General features: G+C 46.5%; 1 protein-coding gene across 8 annotated transcripts in view; it reads left to right on the top strand.

Annotated features, from left to right (window-relative positions):
• Positions 1-8772: 8772 nt before the first annotated feature.
• PRRC2B (proline rich coiled-coil 2B) overlaps positions 8773-18289 on the top strand; it is an 86999-nt gene continuing 77482 nt past the window's right edge. For 3 of the 8 annotated variants that reach the window (XR_001368643.2, XM_006128379.3, XM_075905957.1), the window contains exon 1: positions 8774-8950. The gene's annotated coding sequence lies outside the window, so the exon portion shown is untranslated. Of the gene's footprint in view, positions 8951-9743; positions 10289-18289 lie in introns of those variants that run through there. The other 5 variants (XM_006128376.3, XM_006128377.3, XM_006128383.3 and 2 more) reach the window with 3 other exon arrangements.

The raw sequence follows: 18289 nt of genomic DNA on the forward strand, positions 1-18289 counted from the left end.
GACCAACTGGTCCCACCAGTCCAAACAGGTCTCCAGCTTCCAGAAACTTCTTTTGACAGTGGGGTGCGGCAGCCGCAGCCACGGAGAAGGTCCCCAGAAGGAGCTCGGGGTCCACGTCCTCCAGTAACAGGAAGGCAGCTGGCAGAAAGTGCTGCAAAAGCATGCCCGGGGCAGCTGCGGCTCTATGGCACACAAAGGAAAAAGCTGTGGCGTCCAAAAAAAAGATCAGGGCAACCACAGCAGGCACTGCTGAAGCTTTGCTGTCCCTTGAAGAGGTAGCAAGCAGGCAGCAGAAACAGAGAAGCGGCTGTCCTCCAGGGAGGTCCCTTTAAGCATGTCTCTCTGCAGGGCTCCGGCAATAACACTCAAAAGCAACTGGTGACCTAAAGCCCAGCTGGAACTGGTTCCAGGTGGCCTTTATTCAAGAGAGCATCCAATCAGTCTGGACACTCTCTTTCGCAAAAGCGCATCGCCTTTTTCCCCGGCTTTTTTTTTTTTTACCAGTTTCCCCTGGCCATTTTTTTAAAGGGTTCTGTGGCCAAATAAAATTAGGAAACACTGTGTTAGGCAAAGGAGGAGGCAGGGCTACCTTCAGGGCTGGGACCTGTTGCTGAGTGTGTGAGCTGGTCTCCACTGGCTTAGGATGCAGGAAGGTGTCCCAGGGCGCTGGCTCTGGGCCCCCCTCTCTCCAAGTTGGATTGTACTGACTGCTCCTGGATCCTGTGTGAACAACAAGGCTGTTCTACACTGTATCTGGACCCAGTGACTCCCTCACACTCTGTCATACCCCCCTATCAGGGTCTATCACCTGTGAATTAATTAAAAGCTGAAGTAGATCCCTCCGTCCCCTTCCTCTGGTATAAGTGCAATAAAGAAAGAGGAGGTGATGTTTAGGTGCAAATGAGGTAAGATGTTATTTAGGGATTGATTCCAAAAGAGGGAGAAATGGGGAAGAAAACCTGACGCAGATATGACAAACATAAAACAAAACTGGTGATAGTGACAGGAACCAACAGGGGGCTTGAAGCCCAGACCCATCAAATCAAAGCCTTTCACTCTGTGGTTAGAATGGTAAGAAAACTCCTAAGGGCCTTCTACCCTCAGGTTGATTTAGAGCTACTGGGGAGTCCCACAATGTTCTGTCCTGGACCGGCAGGTGAAGAGGAGTCCTAGGCTAGTGAGGAGATAAATCCTCTTCTTCCACCACTGCAGGTGCTTCTGGGGTTGTCCCTCGTCAGATGGTGGAACAGACAGACCTGAGCACTGCTGCCACAGACCTTATATCTCCAACAAAGGGCTGCTCTTCTTTCTGCTTCAGAATGGTCAAGATTGCTCCATTTTTTCGTAAAGAAATAAAGCAAGTCCTATTTTTTCCAGATGATTAAAAACTGGAAGAACTTAGAAACTCCACGGTGAAGCTATTAGTGAGGAAACAGTTTTGCCAGGTCTGAAAAATAATGGATCAGTTATAATAAAGTGTAAACCAATTGAAGCACGTCACTTCTGTGGGGATGCAGGGACTTCTACCTTACTGGAATCTTGACCCTCTTTCCCCTCTCTGGCTACATCTACACTATGAGTTTTGCCAGAAGAGGAAATGCAAATGAAGCGTGGATTAGCATTTTCTCATGCTTCATTTGCATATTCTGTTCCAATCCATTTTTGTGCTAGGGGTTATTTTTGAGGCATAAGGATCTTGCGCAAAAAGGGGGTTTTGAGCAAAAAGGAAACGTTCACACTGCTTGTTTTTGCGCAAAAACCTCTAGCGCAAAAATGGATCGGAAGAGAGTATGCAAATGAAGCATGAGAAAATGCTAATCTGCGCTTTGTTTGCATTGCCTCTTCCAGCAAAACTCGTAGTATAGATGAAGCCAAAGTGCATATAACGTTCTCCTTGACTAAGTAAGAATCTGGGTAAGCCCGGAGATTGCTGCAGTCTGGCTGCTTCTGGGATACCTGGCAAGACAGATTTTGTTGTGACTCAGTGAAATACACACAAATTCACCTGCAACAGGCTGGCCCATTCCTTGAATTGCCAATGTCTTTGGGTAAGCCTGTCTCATTCTGAGGCAGAACCCCTTCTAAGAATGAGTGCTTGGGCCTGCTAGAAGGGCTTGCTCTGAAGGGGTCTGGTGACTGCCTGATGGGCACCTGATTCTTATAAAGACTGGGTGAGTGTAGCTGAGGAGGGGAGATACAGGAAGTAGATTTGTGCCCAATAGGTGACCTGGAGGAAAGCTACAAGGAGCTGGGAGGCTCTGACAAAGAAGTCCCTGGACCAGGGGGAAACAAAAGCTGTGGGATTTATGGACAAAGCAATGGTGCTTTGAAAGGGCCTGAGTAGATGCTGGCTGTGGCATTTAATCCTTCCTGGACTGGGGAGACAGGTAGGGTTGCCAGATACTTTCACAAAAAATCCCAAACATGGCAGGAAAAAAATTGGTTGAGCAAAAACAAACAAACAAACAAACAAAAAATGGGGAGCCAAAGTTGTTGAGCTAAAAAGGAAAAAGATCACTGCGCCTTTAAAAATCCCCGTGCTCCTTGTTTCCCCCACCCCCAGTAGGCAGGGGAAGAAAATCCGGTATTTTCTGGGGTTTTTTACCATACAGGGGCCAGAAATACCGGACTGTGCGAGCGAAAACTGGATGCCTGGAAACCCCCAGGCCAGTAGGTAGTTTACAACTGGTAGAGAATGTGGACAGGTGATTGATTAGCCCCAGGAAGGGAGAGAAAATGGAAAAAGATACAGAAAAGAGAGAGGCAGAAGTGATAACTGGTGGGACTGGGCTGCTGGACCTCACACCCTTTGTTTTTTGTTTTTTGTCTTTTGTTTTTGATTAAGTATGGAAAGGAAGGATATTGTCTCTGCTGGCAGAACAGCCAATAGAAACAAACAAACAAAAATCTAGCTGTGGGCACTCTGATAATCAGCTGGGCAACATTTGCATTTCTTCTGAGTGGCTACACAAGCAGCCATTTTACAGGGAATACTGTTTGCAACCCTATGGCATGAGGCCCAAGCCTAGCACCAAGAGCAAATATTGAAATGTCTGGAGAACTGGGCTCCAGTGAGTATCGCTGGTTCTGGAGAGGGCAGCTGAGGCAGGCCTGTCTCAGGGTCTGCAAAGTTGTGACTAGAAGATGACTTTTAAGGTCTTTCTCTGTGCCTTTGAGTGGCTGGTGCTTTTGATGTAATTGGCACCATTTTTGATCAGAGAGGGTCAGGCAGTGTTCAGAACCTCAAGTGCTGAGCAGTCTGGCTCAAATCCAGAAGTAAAAGTTGGTGTGTTAGACACTGGAGACTGACTCTAGAGACTTATTACTGCAACTGTTCTGGGTGAGTCCAATTATTTCACTGGGAGCACACCAGAATGTAGTGGCCCAGCAGTTGCAAGATCTTACTACCCAGTGGCTTTATCTTAACCAAGCAATATGAAGAGGGATTGGACCCGAAAATTGACAGAGCTGGGCGGGCGTCATGTGCAGAGCAGGGACGACTGCAATCCCAGCAGCTTTCCACTAGGCTGTCTTGTAGACTGGGCACATTAAATCCATGTATGCAGAATAAGGAATATGTAGGATAACTGTAATAAGTTTAGTTTAATGGTGATAGTGGGTGGCAGTGTAATTGTTTTTATGTGTGTTACCCTGTCAGCCATCTTACCTGATTAGCAGGAATGATTTCTGCCATTGGAAAATATGCAATGGGCAAGCTGTCAGTACTTAGGCTGATGTTGAGGCAAGAAAACGCCAGAGATGTCTCTGGGGGTATGTCTACACTACCCCGCTAGTTCGAACTAGGAGGGTAATGTAGGCATACTGCACTTGCAAATAAAGCCCGGGATTTGAATTTCCCGGGCTTCATTTGCATAAACTGGGCGCTGCCATTTTTAAATCCCTGCTCGTTCGAACCCCGTGCAGCGCGGCTCGGGAGAGGAAGATACTCCTCGTAGAATGAGGAGTAATGGTAGTTCGGACTAGGAAGCCTAGTCCGAACTACCTAGTTCGTGCCGCGTGTAGCACGGGGTTCGAACGAGCAGGGATTTAAAAATGGCGGCGCCCAGTTTATGCAAATGAAGCCCGGGAAATTCAAATCCCGGGCTTCATTTGCAAGTGCGGTATGCCTACATTACCCCGCTAGTTCGAACTAGGAGGGTAGTGTAGACATACCCTGACTTATTATGGTCACCTTTCATAGACTTGAAGGGTTGGAAGAGACCTCAGGAGGTCATCAAGTCCAACCTGCTGCCAAAAGCAGGACCAAGCCCAACTAAATCATCCCAGCCAGGGCTTTGTCAAGCCGGGACTTAAAAATCTCTAGGGATGGAGATTCCACCCCCTCCCTAGGTAATCCATTCCAGTGCTTCCCCACCTTCCTAGTGAAATAGTTTCCCCCCACTAAAACTAGACCTCCCCCACTGCAGCTTGAGACCTTTGCCCCTTGTTCTGTCATCAGTCACCACTGAGAACAGCCTCTCTCCATTCTCTTTGGAACCTCCCTTTGGGTAGTTAAAGGCTGCTATCAAATGCCCCCTCACTCTTCTCTTCTGTAGACTGTCCAAATCCCTCAGCCTCTCCTCATAAGTCATGTGCTCCAGCCCCCTAATCATTTTCAGTGCCCTCCACTGGACCCTCTCCAATGCGTCCACATCCTTTCTGTGACGGGGAGGGCAGGGGGGGCAGAGGGGGCAGAAATTGGATGCAGTACTCCAGATGTGGCCTCACCAGGGGAATAATCATTTCTCTAGATTTGCTGGCAATGCTCTTCCTAATGCACCCTAATATGCCATTAGCCTTCTTGCTACAAGGACACACTGTTGACTCATCCAGTTTCTCATCCACTGTAATCCCCGGGTCTTTTTCTGCTGAACTGCTGCCTAGCTAGTTGGTCCCCAGCCTATAACAGTGCTTGGGATTCTTCCGTTCAAGTGTAGGACTCTGCACTTGTCCTTGTTGAACCTCATCAGATTTCTTTTTGCCCAATCCTCCAATTTGTCTAGGTCACTCTGGACCCTATCTGTACCAAAAACGTATCTTCCTCTCCCCCAGCTTAGTGTTATTGCTGAAGGTGCAATGCATCCCCTTATCCAGGTCATTAATAAAGATGGTGAACAAAACTGGCCCCAGAACTGACTCCTGGGGCACTCCGCTTGACACCAACCTCCAGCCAGACATCAAGCCATTTATCACTAAGCCCAACAATCTAGCCAACTTTCTAGCCACCTTACAGTCCATTTATCCAATCCATACTTCTTTAACTTGCTGGCAAGAATACTGTGGGAGACCATATCAAAAGCTATGCTAATGTCAAGATATATCATGTCCACTGCCTTCTCCGTACCCACAGAGCCAGTTGCCTGGTCATAGAAGGCAATCATGTTGATCAGGCATGATTTGCCCTTGGTGAATCCATGTTGACTATTCATGATCACTTTCCTCTCTTCCAAGTGCTTCAAAATGGATCCATTGAGTATCCCCGCTATGATTTTTCTGGGGACTGAGGGGTGGTTGTCCGGTCTGCAATTCTCTGGATTGTCCTTCCTCCCTTTTTTTAAGATGGGTCCCACTCCTTCCCTGGTCACCCTCTTATTGCTAACATGCCTGTAGAACCCTTTAATGATTCCCTTCACATCCCTTGCTAGCTGCAATTCCAATTGCGCTTTGGCCTTCCTGATTACACCCCTGCATCTCAAGCAATATATTTATACTCCTAGTCATCTGTCCAAGTTTCCACTTCTTGTAAGCTTCCTTCTTCTGTTTAAACTTGCCAAGGATTTCACTGCTAAGCCAAGCTGTTCACCTACCGTATTTGCTTCTCTTACTGTGCATTGGGAGGTTTGTTCCTGTGCTTTCAACAAGGTTTCTGCCAACTCTCCTGGATTTCTTTCCTCTTCATGTTAGCATCCCAGGGTATCCTGCCCACCAGTTCCCTGAACCAGTCAAAGTTTGGTTTGTCTGTTTGTGTGTCTCACTGTTCCCCAGCTGGGGGACATGCAACCCTCCCCCTGCTGTACCCACTGCAACGGCAGCAGCCATGGACAGGAGCTTCTCACCTTGTCCCAAGCTGCTACAATGAAAGAGTTCTGAGATTGTCCTGTATACTCAACCCATCATTCCTCACCCCATCCCAGAATCATGATTTAAATGAAGAAAAACAAAATTTATTTGAGTTAAGGCCCTGAGCAATGCCAGGTAAATCTTCTAGTTTTCAGTAAATGTGGTGTATTGCCTTTTCCCCTGAAAAAGATCCTGTGTGCTTCTTATAAGTATAACATCCTGAGAGTGGAGGGGAGAGATCTGGGGGTACAACCTCATCTGCTCTAATCCCACTCTCATCCCACTGACAGAGACCATAAACTTCAAAATCTCTACCAAATCATTTGTAAATTTCAATTACCCACCCGGGGAAATAAAAAAACAAATTGAAAGAGCCAGACGAATACCCAGAAACCATTTACTTTAAGATAGGCCCAAGAAAACCAATAATAGAACACCACTTGTCATCACCAATAGCCCCCAACTTAAAACCCTCCAACGCATTATCAATAACCTACAACCTATACTGGAACAGGATACTACAATCCGAGAGGCTCTGGGGGACAGACCCATAGTCTCCTATAGACAACCACCTAACCTCAGGAAGATTCTTACCAACAACCACAGGACATACCACATTAATACCAACCCCAGAACTTTCCCTTGCAACAAACACCGCTGCCAACGTTGTCCACATATTTACTCTGGTGACACCATCACTGGTCCTACCTAACCATGTCAGTTATATGATCAAGAACACATATTCCTGTTCATCCAGAAATATAATTTCTGCCATCATGTGCCAACAATGTCCTTCTGCTATGTATATTGGACAGACTTCTCAGACACTTCGCCAAAGAATTAATGCCCATAAATCAGACATCAGACATCCTCACAAGGAAAAACCAGTTGTTTTTCATTTCAGCCTAGCTGGACATAGTCTTAACGACCTTACTATGTGCATCTTACTTCAAAGAGACTTTAACACCAGATTACAGAGGGAAACTTCAGAACATTCATTCATGCTTAAATTTGACACTTTAAGAATAGGCCTTAACAAAGATACTAATTATCTTCCCCATTACAAGATAGCTTCCCCACTTATCACCTCTGATTAGCCATTCATTGACTCATAAGTAGCTATTCCCTCCCTCTCTCCCTCTCACCCACCCCACCTTCTGTACTAAATCTGATTTGTCAGTTTAATAATGTGTTCACTTTTTTCATTGTATTCCTCTGATATATATGGTTATGCCAATTCTCTTCCAGAATATGATCTGAGGAAGTGGGTCTGGCCCACGAAAGCTCATTACCTATTAAACCATCTTAGTCTTTAAAATGCTACATAGTTTTTCCTTCTTAAGAGAGAAAGTTTCAATGTTGGAGCAGGAGATGATGAAGATTGGTACTGAAACCTCCTACAATAACAGTGCATGGTAGAGTGATGGGCACCAAATATGAATGTCATAATAAAGGAGAATTAAATTTTCTATTGCTATCTTATTATGTATCCCAATGTAAACAGGAACATGCTAGGCAGAGAGGGGAATTCTCTGCTGGCGACAGTGATTTCCTGAGGTATAAAATCAAAGAAGAATCATGTGTGAGACATTAAATTTAGGTAGGAAGAAAAAAAGGCTCGGTGTTTGACAGGTATCTGGCAGCCAGTGTGAAATGGTCTCAGGCCACTTCTTACCAGACAGGTATCCATGCCACACAACTGCTACTACATCTGCCATTAATAGGACTCCTTGCTGGCTATCTTAATAAAGGGAGATGGGTTATGGAAAATGAGCTCCCATCTCAGTGTTAAAAGGGTGGTCACTCCATGGCAAGGCTGCATTAAGGGGTGCTGTATCATTGCCAGTTTGGGAACTGATTTAATGTTTAGAGAGCGGGGTGAGAGAGACAGAAATTCCATGGCTTCTCACTTTATTGAGAAACTGCTTCCTCCTTTGTGCATTCTGGGCTCAATCTAAAGCCCTTGCAGGCAAGGGAAAGACTTTCCTCTTCCTTCTTTCCTTAATTGACTTCTTCTCAACTTTCATATCATATCTGCCTACAATGAGAAATGGGAAAGCCTGGTATTTGGCTGCAGCTTCTTGACCAAACCTCCTGTCCAGCCTAGGCTTCTCTCTCACTTTTGCATGCACATCTAATCACCATGGGGCTTTTTATTGAAATCCAAAGAATAGTTTCTGCCTGACTATAAAGTAATCCTGACAACTGTAGAGCTCCAGGATCCCAGAGCTGCCCCTGCCAGTGTCTGCCTTGGCAGGACCAAGCTCCCATCCTCTCCTCCTGCAATCAGTTTCATGACCCCTCTTGTGGGCTGTAATCAAGGTGCATACTGTACTGTCCTCTGCCAGAATCCCTCAGGTTTTGGGAATCAGAGCAGAAGAGAGCTCCCCAGAGCAGAGGCTGGAGTTAGACAGTTCTGCAGGCACCTCTGCATCTTTCCCAATCATTCTTCCCCCTTTTTCTCATGTCTTTGACTCTTTAATTCTCTTTCTCCCGCTCTTTCTCCTCCCTCTCCGGCACGCTCCCTCCTTTCTATCTCTTTTTCTTCTCTCGTTTTGCTTTCAACCTCCTCGCCTCTATCGTTAACCCCTGTGAGGCGCGGTGCGCCTGGCTTTCCTCTGGAGTCCCTGCAGGTGTCGCTGTCCGGTTTGTACGCCTCTGGCTGCGGGATGAGTTGCTCACTCCAGGCCGGGGATTGACAGGCCGTGCAGGAGCAGGGGAGGGGGGAGGACTGGAGGAGGAGGAGGCAGACACAGAGAGGCAGCGAGAACCTGCAATCCAGGCAGCGCCGCCTCTGCCTTTCAATCCGCAGCCATCCTGCTCCCTGAGCCCCCATCTACCCTCCTGACTCGGCTCCCCAGGCAGACCCGGCTCCCGACAACCACCACAGGTGGGTATTGGGGTCGGCTGGCGGGGCTGAGAGGTTTTATTCAGGGTGGTTGATGCGGCGGGGGGGGGATGGGACCAAGGCAGCCCTAAAATGGAGCCTGAGCCAGAGGCTGCCTGGAGCCCGGAGGGAACCTGCCCCAGGCTTCCCCTCCCCCTCTGGTCTCCATTTCAACCCCGTCTCACTCATTCACGCCACCCCCCCCCCCCGGCTGTAGCGGGCCGGAGCCCAGCACCCCAAACGCCGCCTTGCCCAGCGTTCCGTGCCCGCTTCGGCCCAGCCCGATCCCCGCTTCAGACCCGTGCGCCCCGGAACAAAGCCGGGGGATGGAGCCCCGGGGAGCCCCTCAGGGCGCTTGACCCCGGGTTCGGAGGGTTGGGGGGTGTGTGTGTGTGGGGGGGGGGATTAGCCTCTGGTCTCCCCCAGCTCAGGAAGCTGGAGCCGGTTTGTAGGCTGCAAAGCCCAGTCCGCGATGGAGCCTCCCTCGGTTCCCAGCCGCAGATGCGGGGCCTTGCGAGGCGGCCCCCACGCCCAGTTGGGGGCTGAGAGGCGTGGGGACCGGGTTCACCTTTCAGGCTCTAATACATCGGGGGGCTTTGTTTAGCTTGGTGGCTTGCTAGGTTAGCCCGTTCGGATTGTGGGTGGGTTTTTCTTCAAAGAAAACCCCCGTGTATTTGAAGGCTTCAATATCTGAGGAAGTGGGTCTGGCCCACGAAAGCTCATCATCTAATAAACCATCTTGTTAGTCTTTAAAGTGCTACATTGTCCTATAGGTGAGAGGATTATTCTGGGAGGGGTGGGTGAGATTCTGTGGCCTGCACTGTGCAGGGGGTCAGACTAGATGATCATAATGGTCCCTTCTGAGCCTAGAGTCTATGAGTGTTCAGCCTCATTGTTTTGGTTCTGCACTCGGGTCATGGGAGGCCTGATCCATGTTGCTGCTACTGTTATTACAAACTGCTAAACCCTCCCCCATCTGGGATTATTAAACTATACGCGCTACAGTACAGTTCTGTCTCCCAGAGCTTCCTGCCCAGCCCCCATTGCTCTGCTACGGCACACACGGTGGTGTATGAAACAGTTTCATTTAACACCGTTGTGCGTGTTATTGACTAGTCGATTTTTGGGGTGGTCTTTTTTGCAAAGGCAGTTGAAAATCGAAATCACTCTTTTGATTTGACAGCGATCAGATTCTTGTTGCAGTGGATGTTTCAATAAGCGTTTGAAGCTCAGCTGAGCAGCTCCGATTGTTTTATTGTAGCTGTGCAAAGAGGTTCCAGAGACTGAAATGCAGTTTGTGGGGGTGTGTTTACAACGCAGCTTCTGAGGCTGTGAAATGCGGTAGGGATGTTTCTGGTGTTTGATGCTGGATCTTGGAAGATGCATGTGGTTTTATTAAAAATGTATATTTTATTATTAACAAAGATTTTACTACCTCTGGGTTCGTGGGGGTGTGTGCTTGAAACTGGTCCTGGCTCTATAGATAATGTTGTTTCCATGCATCTCATAAGAATATGTGGATATTTCGGTTAGCAGAACTGTGTGGGCTTTGTGGTTGCAAATGTTATTTGATCCTGAGTTTTGGGTTTTGTTATGAAAATTTTTCCTCAGAGGTAGAAAAGACTCTGGGTACAGAAAAGGTGATAGAGCAGCAGAAATTTTGGAGGCAGTGATTGTATTTGATGGATTAATACTTTCATATAATGATGCATTTTTATGTTAACAGTATTAATATTTGGCAAAATATATACAAGTTATGAAAACATTTAAGACCCTGTGTCTCTTTCTAGAAACTGCATGGGAGGATGGGCATTGATCCTGAAAGCTGCAATACTTCCTCTTCATTATTAGCAGACAGTGCCCCTCATCTTGCAGAACTGAGTCCTGAATAAGGATCTATAAGTTAGTTTAGAACTTCCATGGCAGTAGTGCCTGCATGCCTCAACTAGAGCAGCAACTGTTGTGTGAGGTACTTTGCAAACATAGAAGATGATAGTCCTGGTCCCCAAAGAGCTTGCATTGGAGTGTTGGCATATGACAAGTGGATTTGCCAAATATAAACTTGCAGGATACTACTTCAGGACCTGAATTTTTCTGAAATACTGTGCATTCGTGTCATCCATCCATAACTTCAATTGGAATCGTGGTTGCTCAATGTCTAAAAGCCAAAGTTTAGGGACCAAGGACTGGGATAAATTCACAGGGGTAAGGGAAGGAGGAGCCCTGAGTAGCTAAAACTTTAATTGCACTTTTGCTTCTGTAAATAATTTGGCCCTGATTCTCAGACCTACAAGTGGGTAAAACCTTGGGCCTATGCAGAGCCCCATTGAAGTCAGTGGTGTGGTGTTCAGGGTGGGTGGAGAAGTCATGTTGCTCCTCATAGACTGAGGTCTTTAGAGATTTTTTTCCCCCATCTGTTGTTTGAGGTGTGAAGGATTAACAGGACTTCATTGTTAATCTTTATTTTCATGATGTCCTTTCTGAAATGTGCTTTCACATTAAGGCATAAGAAGATGTTGTCAGGTTAAAAATTACATTAAAAGTTCATAGAGGATTGGCAAAATTTAAGATTAAAATCAAATGTATCTTTCATTGCTCTTTCTGAATTTTTCTTTTTGAACTTAATTTGACTTTCACATTGAAGAGAGGATGGTCTGTTTTCCTTTTCACTTGACTAGTCAATTAGTTGTTAAAGGGAGTGAAACTGCATGGTTAGCTTCTGGGCTGGGAGCTAAGCCCTCTGTGGCTCTGCCTTTTAAATGTATTAAGAGCTGCAAGCGCAGCAGGGTGGCTGGGGGATGGGTTAGGATTGTGAGCTGGGAATCAGTTCCCAGTGCCCTGCTATGCCTCTGCCTCTCCTGCCCCCCCACCCCGAGATGGTGCTGGGGGGAACCAGCTTTTAAATCCTCTCCCCGCAGCACGAGCTCCTGCCCCTTCTCCCAGCTTCCTCTCTCTGATAGAGGCAGCAATGGGCGAGGGGAAAGCAACTAGTTGAGTCTCTAGTTGCCTATTAGATAAGCATATGCTTATCAGATAGTCGACTAGTTGCTTACATCCCTAGTCCAGATGTTGCACACATTTCAGGGCAAATTTTATAAAGACATAAAATAAAACAGCATGTTGAAATATGTAAATTTATAAAAATATGATAATACAATTTTGTTTTCAGGCACCATTGTGTTAATGCCAGTCAAGAATATGTTTTTTTAACGTTTCACAAAATCTATTTTGAATAGAAATGACTATAGGTTTTAAAAATTCATTATTTTGTTTTAGCATTAAATCAAAGTTTGCAATATTTGCATATGAAATATCGTACCTTTTTGCTAGTGCTTGAAACCCAGAAAGTGAAATTATTTTGTCTGAGCTGGTTGAAGGACAAAAAATAAACAAACTGCGAAAACAGGGAAGAGTAAATGGAGGTTTTAAAAAAAACCTTAGTTTTTAAACTGGCTAATTCAAGTAAGGATTTTTTAAACATATCTTTTAGCAGAAAATGACCCTTGTAGCATTAGGTTTTATCAAAGCTTTTTCCAACTTGTAAGTTTAGGAGCTAATTTAATTGAACAGTGTCATAAAAATAAACAAAAAATAATATCAAAACATTATGGCTTATCAGTGGGTTAGTACTATTTGCACTGTGCCTACTACCATTGGGCCTAATCTTTGATTGGAGTATTTGGGTGCTCATGTTAAGAAAAAAATCTCTACAAGCTCTTGTAGAGTGCTGATATTTTTGCATAGCCACCATCAGCATGTTAGGGCCTGATTCTGCAAGTTGTTCAACATGAAACACAATTTGCCAGATTAGGGCCATAGCTTAGGGTGTCGCAGTAGGATTTATTGTATTTTGAAGGTTAGTCATACAATGTGTGTTCTGTTGTTCCTTACAGAAGTCAGCTATTTAGAACTCACATTTATCAATTGCCCAAGGTTTGCATTGTACTTTTTCGGGTAATTTAATGTACTTTAGGACTGATAGGGTTAGGACTCTTGATGAAGTACTTAAATGACGATAATCTTATTTGTTTTTTTTTCTTTCGTACAAAGAGATCTCACTGTAGCAAGACTTTCACTTGTTTTAATCACAGTTCGTGTTGTGATTGCCCATATTGAAGGCGTGGGTGTCAGAGGGAACTTCTAGTATAGTAAATGTTAATTTGAAATAGGGGAGAGAGTAATTTTTAGAATAATGGGAGTGGGTGACCTCCTTTCCCCATTCCACCACCAGTGCACTTTCCGTTTGTTCTGTCATTGGGCAATGAAAATTTTGTTCTTAGTTTCAATTTTTTTGTTCTTCAGATAGTCATACTTTCTAAGCAGTGTTCCTGCTAAGATTTTCCACCCATGAGCTGAGTGAATTTTGTCTTGTGTACCAATATGTTCGGATGTGTGCCACCGTTGCACCCACCAGTTACTAATAAATATCATATATATATATATATATATATATATATATATATATATATATAAACATTCTAGAAGAAAGAATACTAAAATAGTCCTTTCCCAGTCACAAAGAATGAAAAGAGCTGTTAAATCAGAAATTTCACCCACGCATCTGTACTATTATGGCTGACCCGAGTCATGCCGTCAGATACAGGTATGGTAAAAAGACAGCACACAGACACCCCTCCCCCAAACCCATACCTGAAAAGTTTGAACAATAAGCTGTTTTTCTTAAAGACCTGTGCAGCGCTGCTACACAACACCAGTAATAAATGGTGGCAGGAACGATTTCCTTGGCAAAGAACAACTGCTGCTGTTCTTAAGTTTGGCAGCACCTGACCTGCCACAAATGAACTGTTTACAAGACAGTAAACTGCTGATAATCCGGCACCTTTAGGACCCAGGGGATGCCGGATTATCAGATATACCAGACCCGTGGTCCCCAACATGGTGCCCGTGGGCGCCGTGGCGCCCGCGGGGGCATTTGCATGCGCCCGCCAGGTGCTCAGGTGCTTGCGGGGGAGCATCGGCCCCGGGCGCGCAGCGCTTGCGGGGGGGAGGGGGGGAAGCGCCGGCCCCGGGCGCGCGGCGCTTGCGGGGGGGGGGAGGGGGGAAGCCCCAGCCCCGGGCACGCGGCGATGGGGGAGGGCGCCCCAGGGCGTGCAAGTGTCCCCACCCCCTGGCGCCCAGTGGGCGAACGGCCACGCCCCCTGGTGCCCAACAACCTCAAAAGGTTGGGGACCACTGTGCCAGACTATTGGAAGGGGGGGGCTATGAGGGGTCTGGAGTGGGGTGGATGGGGGGGCGACGCTGCGGGACCAACCCGGCACCACCCCAGCTGCTCTGCCCCAGGCGTCCCCAAGTCAGCCGCTGCTGAAACTGACCAGCAGCTGACTCTGGGAAGCCCAGGGCAGAGCACCCCAGCTGCTCTTCCCCAGGTGTCCCCAAGTCAGCTGCTGAAACTGACCAGCGGCTGACTCGGGGAAGCCTGGAGCAGAGCAGCTCCAATTGTCCGGCTGCGTGGAGCACTTCTGGGTTCCAGGTGGTGCCGGACTATCAGGAGTGCCGGACCACTGGATGCCGGACAATTGGAGTTTTACTGTACTTTGCAATGGCTAGAGATGTGGTGGCTGCCGGAATTGGGGCCACGGTTCATGGTGACTGCATGGGGAAGCTATTATAATATGAAGGATTCTGATTGTTTCCTACATCTTTGCTGTGATGTTGTGCTGCTTTCTTTCTGTCTGCTCCGAGCAGCTGCCGCCAATCAAACGGCTCCAGCTTTGGCTGTGGGAGCAGCTGCTGCCCATCCTGAAGCTTGGGCCAAGGCAGGGTGGTGGCTGCCCTGCTGCTCCTGGGGTGGGGCAGACACCCCGCATGCAGCCCCACCCTTGAGCATCTTAGCCGACCCTGCGCCACTCTGCTGAGGAGGTGGGTGGGCTTGAAATCCTTGGGGCGCTCGCCCGCAGAGTTGCACACCTTAGAGGGAACACTGCTTCTAAGTGAGTCTCCTTTTTCGTGTAGCACTGACTCATTCCTGTAATAGGTTAGTTGACTCATTCCTGTAATAGGTTAGTTATCTCCCAGCTCCCTGCCTAATTTAGTTTGTCATTGGGAATAGAAAAAACATAAATGTAGATTTTTTTAGATTAGGGATGTAAACAGGTAACTGGTGCCCGGGAGCAGCCCACAAGTGGAAGGCTGCTCCAGCCCCTCTAGGCCCACCATGGGGCTGGGAATGGTAGCTGGCTGCCCTGCAGGGCCAGGAGCTGCAGGCCCTGCACTGGCAGCCCCACACGGTTGGCAGCTCTGCTGGTTGGGGGCTGTTCCATACCGGCTGGAGTGGCCCTGCCTGCGGGATCCTGCTTAATCAATTAACCCGTTAAACTTAACATTCCTATTTCAGATATTTGTTGCATGGTCACACAGAAACATTCTGAACAGGTAAAAGCTGGTGATCTGTAAATTTCTTCTTCCTAATCTATCCAGAAAATTATGCTGTGGAAATAAACTGACTTTCATTACTAAAACTATCTTAATCCACTCCCAAAAGTTTCTCCCAGGGAAGAGGCATACAGATTTGTGACTGTAACACAAGTTTGGATAAAAACTTTTTCCAGAGAAGAATACATGTGGATAAACCCAGAGGGCTGTAATATAATGTTATAACTCGCAGAAGCACGACTTGATTTCACTTTGAGAGATTATCAGAAACTTCTTTGTAGCATTCAAGAGCTCTGTGTATATTTGTGTGTATGTGCATGCAGGTATAGATTAGCAATAGGTTTTTGTCATGTTGGTACAGAGTTAAGTGAGCTGGGGAGCTGTGTATTTTGGAACAAAATTTTTAGAAGGTTTGTAGGCGTAAAATTTGAATTTGTCAGGAAGCTGTAACACCACATGAATGGTAGGCTTAAGCCTCTTCCACTAGAACAAAGCTTTTGTATTTGACTGTGGAAGGGAGCTGGGTGCGGAGGGTGGGGCTGGAATCTCTTGAACTGCCATGCTAAAAGGTCAGGTAAAGGACTGTAAGGAAAAGGACTGCAAGGAGGTGATCATCCTCTGTGACGCTGGTACAGCTGCATCTAGAATATAGTGTCCAGTTTTGAGCACTTGTATTACCAGGAAAATGTTAACCACTTAAAGGGAGCAACAGAAACTCCTAAAAGGCTGCAGGTGTTGATTTGGGAGAAAAGATTAAAAGGGCTGCTCTTTGAGTGTGAGAAAAGCTAATTACAAAGTTATCATAAAGACTAGCAGACATACCCAGTGTTGCCCTGGTCTTTCAGGGCAGAAGGCAGATGGGGGTGTGTGCAGGACTCTGGGCAGGGTTTTAGGGATGGGGGTGTGTGCAGGAGGCTGGGGTGGAGGAGTCCACAAGTGAGGGTTAGGTGAGGAGGGGCTCAGGGCAGAGGGGTCCCATCTGCCAGGGGCCTTTTCTGTCCCTCCAGTCCTCTCCTAGCTGTCAGGGGCCTTTTTTCCTTCCTCCCAGCCCCTCCCCTGCCACCAGGGGCCTTTTTTCCTCTCCCGGCACTGTGGCCAAGGGGCAGGAAGGGGGAAGGGGTTTGAAGCAGGGTTGCTACTTACTCCATGTGCTGGGAGGCAAGATGGCGGAGCCCCAGACCTGCTGGCCACTCCCTTGGTGGTACTGCTGCTCCCAGTGGACACTGAGGATAGCTCCCCCCTTCAGGCTTGCTGCCTCCAGTGGCCATTCTTGTTTACATCCCTCCGAACAGCAGCCACTCCCTTTGTGTGCTAAGGAAAAGAGTCCTTTTCCTAGGGCTTCTGACTGTGGCACAACCAAACTCTGACCTTGCTTTAGGTTAGGAGAAGAGGAAGCTGTATACCAAATTTGGTGGCCCTAGCTCTTACTATTTGGGAGGACTTCTTGAACCAGTGGACTCCTAGATACGCACACAGACATATTCTAAAATAGATACAGATACAGATATGTAAAATCACAGAGACAAAGGACATTCTTTTAGGTGGTATATAACGGAATAACTTGGAGTATGGGATGAAATTAAATTTGGAGATGAGCTGGCAGGGTTTAACAAATCATCCGTTGTCACTAGCAGGAAGACTTACTCTCTATGCTGATGGTTGATGTGAGCACAGGGCTTGTGGTTGTCTAGAATGGGGAGTTTGAAGCCTCCCAGGAGTTTCAGAGATACAGCAGTAAAGGCAACAGACTGTAGAGTTAACACCCCATTGAAACTAATTGGGGGAGGGATGTGTGGGAATCCTCTTCTTCCTATGTGTCTGTACAGGATTCTCTTTCACTGGAGCTGGAATGAATCTACGTCAAGGAGTAGTTGGGGACAGGGTTTAGGAAGACTGCATTGGATATATATCTGTCTCAAACTGTTCATAAACTTCCTGCATGTTTTCTACTGTGGAAATTTACTGTCCAGGCTGCTGCTATATAGATTTGTCAGGTATCTCCACCTGTGTGTGGAGTCTGGGCAGGTGCAAGTGTTTGAGAGGCTATTGTTGTCTTAAGGCTGGAGTAGTGGTCCTGGAGCACGTTTGGAGGTGGGGAGGAGGGATTTTTCTCCTATTGTGCTAGCATTTGGGTCTAGGCAGTTCGTCTGTGGTTCAGAATTTTTTCTGAATTAACAGAAAAGCAATGCCACATAAAGTCACATCCTGGGTGCTTTTCTGTATAGCCATAAGCGTGAAAAGCTTTATTAAAAAATATTAAGCCCCAAACTAACCAGGGGCAGTTTCTTGCCACTCATTGATGAGCATGTGCATGATATTGTGCTAACTGTCATTTTTCTACATTCAAGGAGTGTATAGTATTTTATCATGCCACAAATACTTTGGGGAGTGTACATGATAAACCAACTAGGATGTTTTTGATATTCTGCAGATCAGGATAATCGTAGTTTATAAATGAATCATGCAGGCCATCCCACTGAAGGTAGGCAGGGAGGTACACCAAGATTCAAAGGAGATGGGTTTTGTTTTTGGCTTTACTACTAATTCACAGACTGACATGACCTTGGGAAAGTCAGTTAGGTCCTCCTTGTGTGCTCAGTTTTCCTGTCTGTAAAGTTGATAGGAAGCTTACCCACCATTGTAAAGTATTTTGTAATCCACAGATGAAAAGCCTATGTAAATGAGAAGTTGACTGTCAGTGAAATGTTTCTCACTTCCTATCCAGCAGTGCTCAGTCCAAATGTTTTGCATACAGAACATAACTGCTTTTCAGAAGATCTAAGCAAGACTTTTTATTATTCCAAGCATGTTAAAAGTGCTACTCAAACTATAATATGATCACTTACTTCCTTGGATCTCTTGTCCTTTCCCAATTAAACACTTCCTTTAATTCAGGCTTGATAAAAGTCAACGATACATTTTTAATTTAAATTGCATTTTTACAGGGGC

Source organism: Pelodiscus sinensis, chromosome 22 (genome assembly GCF_049634645.1).
Source record: "Pelodiscus sinensis isolate JC-2024 chromosome 22, ASM4963464v1, whole genome shotgun sequence".
Taxonomy (NCBI): Eukaryota; Metazoa; Chordata; order Testudines; family Trionychidae; genus Pelodiscus; species Pelodiscus sinensis.